The sequence below is a fragment of the Apodemus sylvaticus genome, chromosome 9 (assembly GCF_947179515.1).
Source record: "Apodemus sylvaticus chromosome 9, mApoSyl1.1, whole genome shotgun sequence".
NCBI lineage: Eukaryota > Metazoa > Chordata > Mammalia > Rodentia > Muridae > Apodemus > Apodemus sylvaticus.
Genome location: NC_067480.1, coordinates 35,597,933 through 35,612,857, shown reverse-complemented (window position 1 = coordinate 35,612,857; position 14,925 = coordinate 35,597,933). Strand labels below are relative to the sequence as shown.

Sequence of the window (14,925 nt, the reverse complement as noted above, 5' to 3'; positions counted from 1 at the left end):
AGAAGATCCTGGGCAGATCTCATACAGACCCTAAGAGAACACAAATGCCAGCCCAGACTACTATACCCAGCAAAACTCTCAATCATCATAGATGGAGAAACCAAGATATTCCATGATAAAACCAAATTTATACAATATCTCTTCACAAATCCAGCCCTACAAAGGATAATTGATGGAAAATGCCAACACAAGGAGGGAAACTACACCCTAGAAAAAGCAAGAAAGTAATCTTCTTCCAACAAACTCAAAAGAAGATACCCACACAAACATAAAAATAACATCAAAAATAACAGGAAGTAACAATCACTATTCCCTAATATCTCTTAACAATGGACTCAACTCCCCAATACAGACTAATGAAATATTTCTCATGTAACTCTTCAATTTTATCAAAAAATGTAATTTCCCTTTTAATTAATTTAGTAGTGTTTTTATGTCTACCATTTTATCTGCATTATTTTTCATGATCATCTTCAATTTTAATATGTCTTTCTATATATTTCCTCTATTTTATCAGAAATGTTTTCAATGCAAATCTTTAATTTTATCACAAATGATTCTAATTCCACCTTCAATTAATTTAGAAAGAGATTTCATATGTAAAATTTTCCATGAAATAGTCAATTTTAACGTGTTTATCTATATATTTCTTGAATTTTACCAGAAATATTTTCCATGTAAATCTTCAATGTTATCTGAAAATGTTTATAATTCCACTTTCAATCAACCTAGAATTATCTTTATGCATATCATTTTATCTACATAATTTCCATGACAATCTTTAATTTTAACATGTTTTTCTATATATTTTTTCAATTTTATCAGAAATATTTTCCATATAAATCTTCAAGTTTATCAGAAAATGTTTATAATTCCATTTTCAATCAACTTAGAAACACTTTTATGCCTACCATTATTATAGCTATATAAAATTTTCCATGATAATCTTCAATTCTAACATGTTTTTCTACAATTTTATCAGAAATATTTTCCACATAAATCTTCAATTCTATCATAAAATGTTTCTATCGCATATTTCAATTAATTTAGCAATGTTTTACATGTCTACCACTTTACTTTTTAATTTTCCATGAATATTGTCAATTTTAATGTGTTTATCTGAAATATTTTCCATGTAAATCTTTAATTTTATCATAAAGTGCTTTTACTTCCCTTTTCAATAAAATAAAAACTCATATATACCCACCCCCAAAGCACTCAATCAGGCAAGCAGATAAGCTAAAACCTCATTGTCACTGAGCTGCCACCCAATCTTGTCACTCTGTTAACGCTGTAGCCTCCAGTTCTACACAGGCAAATATGACATAAATAATTTCCTTAATGTAAGTTCCCCCCCCCTCCAGTGGTCACTCTCAAAGCCAGTAGGAGCTCAAAGGACTCTGTCCCAGTGACACCCTTTATCAGGTCTGTGATCACAACTGACCCTTTCTGTTGGATTCAATGGAATTACTCATCTGCCCCTATAGCTTTTGCTTACCCTTCAAAGAGGGCATTAGAATTTGCTAACAATGGGCTTCCCCAGGTGGGCTGACTTCCTCAGAATTCCTTCAGCCATCTGGCAGGGCCATCAGCTAGAGAGAAGCTAGGTTGAGTTCCACACTTTGTTACTGAGCTAGACCTAATATGGCACACCAAAAGCCTGTTACTCAGTTGCTCACTTGTTTTCTCCTCAATAGAAATATAGATATGAAGGAAGGCTCTGTGAAGAGAATGGTCATAAATGGACTGTGAGAAGACCTCAGGCATGGCAGAGCTCTGTCTCTAATTTCCTAACCCGGTGCTATCGCAAGCTCTCTGTAAATTCTGGCAGGTCTCCATTGTTTTCTTTCTATTTCAGTCTTTCTTATTTGCACTTCAGGCTCTTGGGATATTGACATCAACCCCTTCAACTTGGTGGTGTCAAACTGAGTCTAAGTTTCTAGAGCCTGCTGATGGTCACAACTACCTATTCTATAGCATCTTGATGATCAGCACTGACCATGCCTAGGATGAGGCATGGTCAATTTTATTTGGTTTTTGTGTTTGCTTTTCTTTTCAGACAGGTTTCACTCTGTAGCCTTGGTTGGCCTGAAACTCACTATATAGACCAGGCTAGACTAAAACTCAAGAGAGATCCAACTTCCTTTGACTTCCAGGTTCTGGGACCAAAGGCATGCACCACCACCCTCAGCTCTTTCATCAAATATTAAGAAGATAACACAGTTGGGTTAAAAAGATAACACACACACACACACACACACACACACACACACACACAGAGAGAGAGAGAGAGAGAGAGAGAGAGAGAGAGAGAGAGAGAGAGAGAGAGAGAGATTATTTATGACTTAGGGTGACCAGAACAGCATATAAAACTGCTATCATTATTTTTACCTCTCTGTAGAAACTCTCTTGAGGTGATCAAGCCTTTAAAACATAGTATTTTGGGTGTTTTGAAATTCTTACCCCCAATCCTTTCCTCCCTCCCTCTTTTCCTCCCTCCATCCTCTTCTCTCTCTCCCCTCTCTCTCACTCTCTTTCTCTCCTCCATGTCCTCATTTCTTTCTTTTAGCTGCTTACATATTTCATATATACTTATTTTCACAGAAATCCTAAAATAAATAGGACAACTAGAATAATACCTGAGGGTAACAAATAGGATTAGTGACTTTCTCAGGCTCAATGAACTAAGAGATACATCAGAGATCCAAATGCACAGTTTTTGATATCTGATGCAAGGCTTTCTTCAAGAATAGCTTGATCTCCATATAATCTAAGGATGAAAAGTCTAGTGGTCAATGCAAACTGGATGGATGCATTCACAAAAATCAGTTGTATGTATGAAAGTCTGTGCAAGCAAAAAAGCATATTGAAAACAATTTCAATTCTGGGAGAAGTACCAAAAATATCAATAAGAATAAGCATTTTCTAGCTTAATCTTTCACATAAATAGCCAGTACTGCTGACAGTGTTTCTCTCGGAGCTGGACTTCCCTCTGTCAGCAAGACACATGCTGAGATATTTCCAGTGATTGTATTTTACATAACACTATCTCTATCCTCCTAGCTCTCTCAGCTTTCTCTATGCAGAGTGGGACAAAAGGCTTTATCATGTAGCCGTGACCTCAAAAGCCCCCCAGTGGCTCAAGGGGACACTGTCAATGTGACAGTCAGTCTTCAGCTTCTACTGTTTTGAATCCTGCCCTGACAACTAGATGGATGGCCCCATCTGCACTTGTGAAATGTTAGCCTCAAAGCTGAACTCGCATCTTAGATACAAGGAGTGTTTACAGTTGCCTGCATCCTGTGCACTGTTGGTGCTGACCATCGTGCTCAGACTAGAGTAGGAAGGAGTGACCGCCAGAAGGCTCCAGAGACTTAGACTCACACTGATACCACCAAATCGAGAGGATCAATTGTCAATATTCCAAGTGCCCGAACTACAAACTGGAAAGAGTGGGATAGAAAGGAAACAAAGGGACCCCTCAGAGTTCACAGAGGTTGGGCTAGCACAGGCTTAGGAAATGAAAGGGAGGAGTCTGCAAGAACATCTCTCACAGACCTTTCTACCCCCGCCCCTGCCCCAACCTCTGGTTGTTTCATCCGATTTCTTTGCAGAAATGCTAACATCTGCTTACTCAGAGAACCCTCTCTGAGTAACAACTGTATTGAAATTCTTACTCAGTGTGGAATCAAGCAACACCAAGCTGCTTTTGTGTTCTCAGGCCAATGTCACAACAAATGGACCCCAGCCCTCTGCACTGAATGCAGCCTGTGCTCACTAATCTTGCAGGCTCCTTCTGTGCTCCCAGGTTCTGGTTTCATACTTCTTTGAGAAAATCATTTTGCTATGTACCCATCTTGTGTCCTGTTTATAACACCCTCAACATAGGATCATCTCTGTCTCCTTGGGGTCCTCTGTTTTGAGACATCTAACAGTCATTGTTTGCAAAGCTGTTTTGCCCTTGCCCTAAGGTAAAAGAAGTAGGCATCTGGCCATGTTTGAAGCATTATTTTATTGCTACAAATGCATGGGTGGTTCCTGAATGGATGCTGGGAATTCTTCCAAATGCCCCACAGTGTCCAGAAAAGTGTCCCACTTCCAAGGAGTATTTAACCCAAAACATAAGCAGTTCTGAGATTGTATAACCTTGTTCATGAAACAAACTGCTGTACTCAAATATATTCATACTTATTTCTCCAACTGATTTTCTTAGACTGACATGACCAACATGTTTGTGAGGAATAGCATCTAAACCTAAACAAACACATTTCCAGCAGCGAATGCCACTAACATTGGCTCAGTTTATCCTTTTAACCCTTTGTGAAGCTTGCTCTATAGGTAGAATGTCATATTTTCATTTTGTAGCTAAGGGAATTGAGATGGAGGAAGGCATTATGTTCATGAAGATAGTGCAGACTTTGAAGCTTAAAACTTTATCTTCATTGTTGAGGAGAGAGAAGATTAAGTAAAGGCATAAAGTTTAAAAATGCAGGGCAGGGTGAGAATCCAGCCAGCAGCAAAGGGCTGCTAAACCTTAGGATGTAATACAGGGAAAGAGAAGAGACAGCTGGTTTAAGGTCAGAAGGTTGAGCCCATAAAGCCTTTAGAAACACTGTGAGCCTAAGGGAAATGGAACTTTGGAATAGAGAGCAGAGCGGATGAGTAGAAAATTCTTTTTGGAAGAATAGATTTGTCAGAGGGCAGACTTCTGGGAGATGACCACGGTTCTTTGATCCTACTTCTAAGCACAATGGGATGATCACACAAGAGACAAACTTAATGCTCAGGGCAGCTGAACTTGTTCATGTTCAGCACCAGATTATACCCATGTCCCAGGCACTGGTGTTCTAGGCCAATGGAATCGATCATTGCGAAGATAACTGGTTACCTGTGGAGTCACTGTTAACATTTTATGACTAGGCTACCATATATTGCAGACTCTTATGGCTGTGTTAAATTTTAGACCAATAGCAGAGGTATATATACTCTGTAGAACTATTGCTTAGACCTGCATGGTCTTAATGTTTAATAGAGAAGTAACACATTCACTTCCAAGATCCAAAGGCAGCATTGCAAGAACTTGCCACTTCAATGACTTGATGGCCTTTACTAATTAAGTAACTCAGTGCTGTCTTTTCCTCTGTAAAGATAAAGGAAGTAGTGGGGTTTTTTCCTAAGAGTCAGAGCTTGATGTGAGTTTTGAGATGAAAATGATTCTAAGCAGTTAGCATCTCAGGGGTGTAAACACGTTCTCAGAAGAATATACAAACAGCCCTGCAGCCGCCCACCACTTGTACCTGAGTGAAGTGTACGTTTCTGCAAGTGTTTCTTAACCTCCCACAGATGAAACAGAATCCCATGTCACCTGTGATCTATTTCTCCTTTAACTGATGCTGGCAGCTTGTTTTGCATTTTTTTCACCTTCTTTTTAAACATCAGACTAATCCATCATGAACCGACTGCTTTCATTGTATAGGCCTTTGAATTTCGGAATGCTTAATTTGTTTATTTAAATGAAAAAGAGTTTCCAAAAGAAAGTGGGAAAAGCTGAGAAGGGGTTGGGCTTCTTCTTTGTAGTCAAACATTAATTTTGCTTCTAGGATCAGCATTTTGAGTACCAGCACGATTGCCTACATTGTGGGAAAGGCTCATTCCAGGGGGTTTCTACTTTAAGATGGCCCAAGAAGCTGGCTGACCACCATCACCCCACACGATTTTTCTTTAGTTACTGTATAAGGACTTTTTCTCAATCCTCTTAATTATGAAACAAGTGTTTCCTCCATGTGATATTGTTCTGGATTAATGGTATCTAGAAAAAACTGGGAACAACTCAAACAAAAGGAATGATACTGATCAATTAGCAAGGTCTTTCTGTCATGTAGCAGAACATCTCAACTTTACACTCCTTGCACTTCAGTCTTAAGTGTGGAGACAATTGTGTTAAGCAAGACACAGCCTCTGTTTTTATTCCATCTATCTATCTATCTATCTATCTATCTATCTATCTATCTATCTGTCTGTCTGTCTGTCTGTCTGTCTGTCTGTCTGTCTGTCCGCCCGTCTGTTCATCCGTCCATCCGTCCGTCCATCTGTCTGTCTGTCTATCTATCTATCTATCTATCTATCTATCTATCTATCTATCTATCTATGTTTTTCCAAGACGGGGTTTCTCTGTGCAGTCCTGGTTGTTCTGGAACTCTCTCTGTAGACCAGGCCAGCCTCCAACTCTGAAATTCGCCTACTTCTGCCTCCCAAGTGAGGGGATTAAAGTCAAGACCCATTGTACTCAATTATTGTTCTCTTTTTTTGAATTATTAAAAAATTATTTGGTTATTTTGACTTTATGTGAATTGACGCTTTGCCTACATGCTTGTCTGTGTGAGGGTGTGAGGATGCCCTGGAACTGGAGTTACAGACAATCATGAGCTGCCACATGGGTGCTGGGATTCAAACATGGGTCCTCTGGAAGAATAGCCAGTGCCTCACCGTGGAGTCATCTCTCTAGCCCTATTTCTATTGTTTGAGGCAGGGTTTCCTGTAGCTCAGGATGGCTGCACGTTCACTCTTTGACCTCAGATGACCTTGAACTCATTATCTTTCAGACTCAACCTCAAGAATGCCAGGATTAAGGGCATGCACCATCATTTCCAGTTTAAGACATGAATCCTCAGACATATCATATGAGTGATCAGAACATCAAGGATAAGCAGAACATGAGGAGTGATCAGAATACCAGAGAGCAGAATTCCTGGCCACAGTGCTATTCTCCAGAAGAGTATTCTGCAGATGTGAAAGAGTTCAGCAAATCTTTTCTCTAGGTAGACAAGGCATAGTGAGGATGGTCAGTTGCATTGGTTCAAATTATGGATCTGTGGATTATCTCTAAAAGGAATTTATTGGGGTCCTTTCCTACTAATATGCTACTGCCTATGATAGATATCTGTTTATCTATCTATCTATCTATCTATCTATCTATCTATCTATCTATCTATCTATCGGATCTATCTATCTATCTATCTATCTATCTATCTATCTATCTATCTATCTATCTATCTACCTACCTATCTATCCACCTATCTATCTATGTACCTACCTACCTACCTACCTACCTACCTACCTACCTACCTACCTACCTACCTACCTAGTGTTGGGCACAGAATCTCACTCTACCACTGAGCTACATCCCCAATCCCTTGAACTAAATTTTAAGCTTTAAATACCATTAAGAAGAAGGAGGCAACATTTCAAATTGGGGGACAGATAAATAAAATGTTGGTAAGATACAATATGACGGGGAGATGGGAAATTGTTGGGGTCAGCAGGAGGTTTTTCTGATGAAAATGAGAATTTGTGTGTAGGCAAGTAGAGAGGAGAAGCAGAAAGATAGAGGGCGCAGATTAAAGGCCTTTGTCAATGTAGCAGAGGACTCGGGACTGGAAGCCATGGAAGAGAGGCTCATGTGGAGGGCTACCTAGGAATAAGATACCAGTGCTGCCAGGACCAGATGGTTTCAGTGCAGAATTCTACCAGACCTTCAAAGAAGAGTTAACACCAATACTCTTCAAACTATTCCACAAAATAGAAACAGAAGGAACACTACCCAGTTCCTTCTACGAAGCCACAATTACGCTGATACCAAAGCCACACAAAGATCCAACAAAGAAAGAGAACTTCAGACCAATTTCCCTTATGAACATCGATGCAAAAATACTCAATAAAATTCTTGCCAACCGAATCCAAGAACACATCAAAACGATCATCCACCATGATCAAGTAGGCTTTATCCCGGGAATGCAGGGTTGGTTCAATATACGGAAATCCATCAATACAATCCACTACATAAACAAACTCAAAGAACAAAACCACATGGTCATTTCATTGGATGCTGAAAAAGCATTTGACAAAATTCAGCATCCTTTCATGCTTAAAGTCTTGGAGAGAACAGGAATTCAAGGCCCATACCTAAACATAGTAAAAGCAATATACAGCAAACCGGTAGCCAGCATCAAACTAAACGGAGAGAAACTTGAAGCAATCCCACTGAAATCAGGGACCAGACAAGGCTGCCCCCTTTCTCCTTATCTTTTCAATATTGTACTTGAGGTACTAGCTCGGGCAATTCGACAACATAAGGAGGTCAAAGGGATACAAATTGGAAAGGAGGAAGTCAAACTATCATTATTTGCAGACGACATGATTGTCTACCTAAGTGACCCAAAGAACTCCACTAGAGAGCTCCTACAGCTGATAAACAACTTCAGCAAAGTGGCAGGTTACAAAATCAACTCAAGCAAATCAGTGGCCTTCCTATACTCAAAGGATAAGCAGGCTGAGAAAGAAATTAGGGAAATGACCCCTTTCACAATAGCCACAAACAGTATAAAGTATCTTGGGGTGACTCTTACCAAACATGCGAAAGATCTGTATGACAAGAACTTCAAGACTCTGAAGAAGGAAATGGAAGAAGACCTCAAAAAATGGGAAAACCTCCCATGCTCATGGATCGGTAGAATCAATATAGTTAAAATGGCCATTTTGCCTAAAGCACTATACAGATTCAATGCAATACCCATCAAAATCCCAACTCAATTCTTCACAGAGTTAGAAAGAGCAATTATCAAATTCATCTGGAACAACAAAAAACCCAGGATAGCTAAAACTATTCTCAGCAACAAAAGAAAATCTGGGGGAATCAGTATCCCTGACCTCAAGCAATACTACAGAGCAATAGTGTTAAAAACTGCATGGTATTGGTACAGTGACAGGCAGGAGGATCAATGGAACAGGATTGAAGATCCAGAAATGAACCCACACACCTATGGCCACTTGATCCTCGACAAAGAGGCTGAAAACATCCAATGGAAAAAAGATAGCCTTTTCAACAAATGGTGCTGGTTCAACTGGAGGTCAGCATGCAGAAGAATGCGAATTGATCCATCCTTGTCTCCTTGTACTAAGCTCAAATCCAAATGGATCAAGGACCTCCACATAAAGCCAGACACTCTGAAGCTAATAGAAAAGAAACTGGGGAAGACCCTTGAGGACATCGGTACAGGGAGAAAGTTTCTGAAGAGAACACCAATAGCGTATGCTCTGAGAGCAAGAATTGACAAATGGGACCTCATAAGGTTACAAAGTTTCTGTAAGGCAAAGGACACCATCAAGAGGACAGATCGGCAACCAACAAATTGGGAAAAGATCTTCACCAATCCTACATCAGATAGAGGGCTAATATCCAATATATATAAAGAACTCAAGAAGTTAGACTCCAGAAAACCGAACAACCCTATTAAAAAATGGGGTACAGAGTTAAACAAAGAATTCTCACCTGAAGAACTTCGGATGGCGGAGAAGCATCTTAAAAAATGCTCAACTTCATTAGTCATTAGGGAAATGCAAATCAAAACAACCCTAAGATTTCATCTTACACCAGTCAGAATGGCTAAGATTAAAAATTCAGGAGACAGCAGGTGTTGGAGAGGGTGCGGAGAAAGAGGAACACTCCTCCACTGCTGGTGGGGCTGCAAATTGGTACAACCACTCTGGAAAGCAGTCTGGCGGTTCCTCCGAAAACTGGGCACCTCACTTCCAGAAGATCCTGCTATACCACTCCTGGGCATATACCCAGAGGATTCCCCACCATGTAATAAGGATACATGCTCTACTATGTTCATAGCAGCCCTATTTATAATTGCCAGATGCTGGAAAGAACCCAGGTATCCCTCAGCAGAAGAGTGGACACAAAAAATGTGGTATATCTACACAATGGAGTACTATTCAGCCATTAGAAACAATGAATTCATGAAATTCTTAGGCAAATGGATGGAGCTAGAGAACATCATACTAAGTGAGGTAACCCAGACTCAAAAGGTGAATCATGGTATGCACTCACTAATAAGTGGTTATTAACCTAGAAAACTGGAATACCCAAAACATAATCCACACATCAAATGAGATACAAGAAGAAAGCAGGAGTGGTCCCTGGTTCTGGAAAGACTCAGTGAAACAGTATTTGGCAAAACCAGAACGGGGAACTGGGAAGGGGTGGGAGGGAGGACAGGGGAAGAGAATGGGGCTTACGGGACTTTCGGGGAATGGGGGGGGGGGCTAGAAAAGGGGAAATCATTTGAAATGTAAATAAATTATATCGAATAAAAAAAAAAAGATACCAGTGCTGCAGGGCAGGGATTGGTAGGTAACTTGGAGAATGCATTCACACAGCAGAGAACAGTGTGTTCATATCTACTAAGGAGAAGGTGGGAAGGCAAATGCCTACTAACAGAATGAGGACAGGAAGGGGGAGGCCATCACTGGCAGCAACCGTGACTCGAGATGGAAATGCTACCACCCATGGAGAGATGTGTTCCCAGGGGTAGGCAGATGCACCTGTCTCTCTGCCCAATAGGAGTATCTATAGATTTCCAAAATGACGGCCAAGAAAGAAACAAAGAATAGCAACGGTGTTCTGTTTGTTTGTTTGTTTGTTTGTTTGTTTTGAGACAGGGTTTTTCTATATAGCCCTGACTGTCCTGGAACTCAGTAGACTACGCTGGCCTTGAACTCAGAAATCCACCTGTCTCTGCCTCCCAAGTGCTGGGATTAAAGGCATGTGCCACCACTGCCTGGCAGCAACTGTGTTCTTAAAGCCAGTGGAAAACAAAGTGGTATTTTTGAGAATAACTCCTTCAAATATGAAAAGTTATTGATTTTACAAATTGTCTGCTTTAGTCCATTTTGTGTTTTATTATAGCTATATCATTGAAATCATTTAAATTTCTTTTTTGTTATTTAAGACAGGGTTTCTCTGTGTTGCCTTGGCTATCCTGAACTCACTCCTCTGCCTCTCTAGTGCTGGGAATAAAGGTATAAACCACCATGGCCTTTTACTGAGTTATTTTTTTAAGAAACAAAATTGGTAGGAAGAGCAGTGAGCTCTTCCTAGCTTTGATCATTAAACCTCGGTCCATGCTAATGTGGTCTCCAGTCCCATTGGATAGCTTCACAGCCCCCACCATTCATAAGAACCTTTCCTACACAGTGTACTGAGAACCAAACAGATGTCCACTTTATTTTTAATTACCACTCTCAACTCTCCACTTTCCTCCCAAGAACTCTTTACTCACTGATCTTGGTATAGACAAGCTACAGTTTCCAGAGCATGGACAAGAGGGTTTACTAGAAAGCTGCAACATTTAGAGCCCTAATGTGCTTATTTTACTCTTTTTACTCTAAGGCAGAGGTCCAATCTATCTAAAGGAGTAAGACCAAAGGAATTCATCTTACAGAGCTCTCTAATATACTGTACATTGGAAACACTTTGTAATAAATGTAGAAGGGCATATTTAAATATGTAAGTGCTTCACTTCTTCTTGTCTATTGCTTGCTATTAATGTTACAATTGTCCATCCATTGTACTGATACAACATTTCTCCTGTAGGAAATATCCTAACTGCAATGAGCTTGGATTGTTGTCTTTCAAATGAAATCAGTTATGTTCCCAAACAGAAGAAGATGAACAGGAGTGAAGGCAACAGGGGGGCAGAGCCTCTGGGTGGTGGCAGAGGTCAGTCCCCAGAGAAACTGGATTACTTGAGCTGATTCATAGTTGAGCTGATCTGGTCCTCACCAGCCCTTGCAACCATTTCTTTCCTGATTGAGTCAAGTAGAAAACCATTCTTCACTATGTAGATGAAATCCAGCCTATGAACACACGCTTTCAACTTCTCTGGACACTGTTAACCTGTCTCTCAGGTAGATGTGATCTTCAACTCTTGGATGCTAAGGTCAGACAGCTCTGACATCCAAGTCCAGAATGGAACCTCTGGGGACATTCGGGAAGACCAGCTGAGACTGAATTCTCCCTCAACGGCAAAGCAGGCATTATGACCTTACCTAAGTCATGTAATAGTCTGTATCTAGGTCTTTTTTGTAAAATTTGAATAATAATTACTAATTGGTCACCAGGAGAATTAAATAAGAGTGTATTGAAAGGGCTTAGTAAGCACCTGATAAAAAATTTAGCACCCAATAAATATTTAGCAGTGAATAAAATATTAGTATTTGCTATTGTGTTCTGTGAGCTCTTCATGAGCCCGAGGACCATCTCCGGGATGATGAAGAGCAAATATGCTTCATTTGTTCTGTACAAAGGACAACTTTTCCAGCAAAATCCCTCCTCCCATTGCCCTTTCTTGATGAATAGCATCATCTTTCCAGCGGCTCGGGATGGAGACTATTGGGTTTTTCTTTTTTCTTTTTCTGTTTTCAAGCCTGTCAACTTTCACTACCTTAAATCTAGCCAATGAATCCAGTACCACTACCAACCATTTCTCCTTGGAAAAAAATGGTTTTTCCAATTTTTCATAGTGTATAAACTTTTTAGGTACTCTAAAATCATGAAATACTCACTATAGAATACTACATAGAAGTCTAATGAATTTTGTGGACAGTTACAGGGATAAACTGGTCCTCCAATGCCCACAATGGCATTCACTACACTGTCAGAAAGCCAAAACTAGAACTACAGCAATAAATATTCTTCAAATTTAAGGATCCTTCAGAGTTCTCTGGCATCTTCTTCAGTTCCAAACCTTTATCATGTTTGACATGACTCTCACTTGGTCTTCTCCAGTTTGCTTCTTCTGTCACCAAGACACTAATCTCTACCTAATAACTTTGTTACTTCTTTTTTTGACACAGTGTTTCATTGTGTAACCCTGGATGTCTTTGAACTGACTCTGTAGACCAGACTGACCTCAAACTTACCAAGCTGTTTCACAGGCCTCTGCCTCCAGAGTGCTGGGATTGAAAGCATGCCCCACCACTACCCAGCCTGTTACTCTTCTTTTTTGAAGGCCTAAAGTGTTGATACAGAGTAAAGTCTTCTGAGGTGGTTTCAGTACAGTGATCCCAGAGCATACTGTACTGATGTGTTCCTCCAGGGACAGGATATCAGTCCCATTCTTTGATCCTGACTTTGATTAACCTACCTTCTATTATTTTCACAACCTGGGCACACTCCGTTTTCTGCTTTGCTGTTTGCCCCTCATTTCAGGAATCAGTCTTTACTGTCATGAATTTGTTGGAAACATACTTTATAAGTTGAAATCACCCTGTACAAATAAGTTGTCTAGAGAGTTGTCTTTCAATAACTTCCCCACCCAAGATAATGATGCATGCCTATTTCATTGTATAGATGCACAAAATTCTAAAAGAATAAATAAAATTACTACAATAAAATTCTCAGGCAAGACTGTGGTGTATCTTTTTTCTAATCTAGAAGCCTTCAGAATCCTAAATTGACCTCCCACAAATGATTGACAGGTATGTGCATCTCTTTTCACTAGACTATTCAATTCTATTAATCGAATAGCATTAACTCTTGGTAGCCGTGTAAGTGAATGGGCTTCATTGTAATTCCTTCATCCATGCATAGTCTCCATATAACCTAAAAAGCAAGAAACAGAGACTCATATTTGGTAGTCTTAAAATGTTTGTAAAATGATCAAATTCATTTTTAAAAATAGATGTTCCACTCTTATTGAAATAGTATAGTTATGCCCCAGAGTAGCAGATCTCATATGGCCAGCATAGACACATCAGTTACTATAATGCAGAGCTGTCCTATGTGCTGGAGCCAGCCAATTTTGTGCAGGAAGACCACCTTGTGGGTTCCTTTCCAACTTGGAGTTTAAGGATGTCTTTCAGGAAGCTTGAAACTGGTCACAGTGATAGTATTTGTACCAAGTAAATGGGCAAATGCTACACATCATGACTTGTTTGTTTAGGAGGAGTTGCCAGCACAGTACTGTCACTGAGCAAAATAGTCATGTGATTTCTGATTTGCCATAGAACCTACTATTTCAGGAAAAACCTTCAGTATAAATACAAAAGGCCCAGAATTCTACACTGTGGTGTAGAAGGAAAGAAGGCTCTATTTAGAAGCCATGAGACAAATAGCAAACTGTTTGAGCCTCTGGGGAAACCCCAATGTTGTTGTAGATCTATATGATACAAATATTAATGGCATCCTCTACATATTTCAGAGGCTCCCTGAAGGAAGCCATGCATAAAAACATAGAAACATTTTTAAAAGTCGCCATTAGTCATCAAGTGTGTGTGTGTGTGTGTGTGTGTGTGTGTGTGGTGTGTTTTCCCAGTAAGCTTCAGTTTTACTTGGGAAGTCCCAGCTAGTGAGAGAGTGACAATTCCCCCATTCATCTTCATTAATCAGTCTAAGTTCATGAACAGTTAGGTCATACTTAAAATGCTATATGTGCTTTCCTTGCCTTTCCACAGGCAAGGAAAACTGCAATAACATCAGCGAAGTCAGAGACCTAGCCTCTGACTTTCCTAGAGGAAATTCTCTGCTATTTCTATTGAATTTCTTGTCCCTTAAACTAGTAAACACTAACAATGTCTGATATTTATCAAAAACTTTTACTAGAATACAGACTAACTTTTTAACTACCCCCCTCCATATCCCATAATACAGAAATAAATGGCATTGATTAGTGATTGACTTCAAAGTGAGTAATTGGGCTTTAATGGGTTTATAAAAGGGATTGAAATCAAGGCAATAAATTAAAAGCAAAATAAAAGAGTAAACAAGAAAGGATGTTTTACAACTTGGTTCCATTATAGTCTATGCTAACCGGATTAAAAAGTAATTGCCATGTCAAGAAAAATTATAGTGGCTTCTGCGAAATGAAAGAGCAGTGGGCTCCCTTTGTGTGCAGGGTGCAAAGCAGACAGAGAGCAAAGTGAGTGCGTCCAGGGAGCTGGGGAGAGGGCAGAATGCTTGCCTCTGATGGCCATTATGCTCTCAGTATCAGAGATCTCTCAGAAATAGACATTACCATCCACATGTGCTAATGAGCTGCAGTATTTCAACTAAACTCTATAGTGTCCTCTATTATCTTTGCA

At 39.8% G+C, this 14,925-nt stretch overlaps 1 long non-coding RNA gene across 1 annotated transcript in view; it reads left to right on the top strand.

Moving 5' to 3' along the window:
- The window catches only part of LOC127692974 (uncharacterized), a 62,432-nt gene extending 50,414 nt beyond the window's left edge, over window positions 1-12,018 (top strand). The window contains exon 3 of the long non-coding RNA XR_007979565.1: window positions 11,438-12,018. This is a non-coding gene — a long non-coding RNA (uncharacterized LOC127692974). The remainder of the gene's footprint in view (window positions 1-11,437) is intronic.
- The last annotated feature ends 2,907 nt before the right edge of the window (window positions 12,019-14,925 follow it).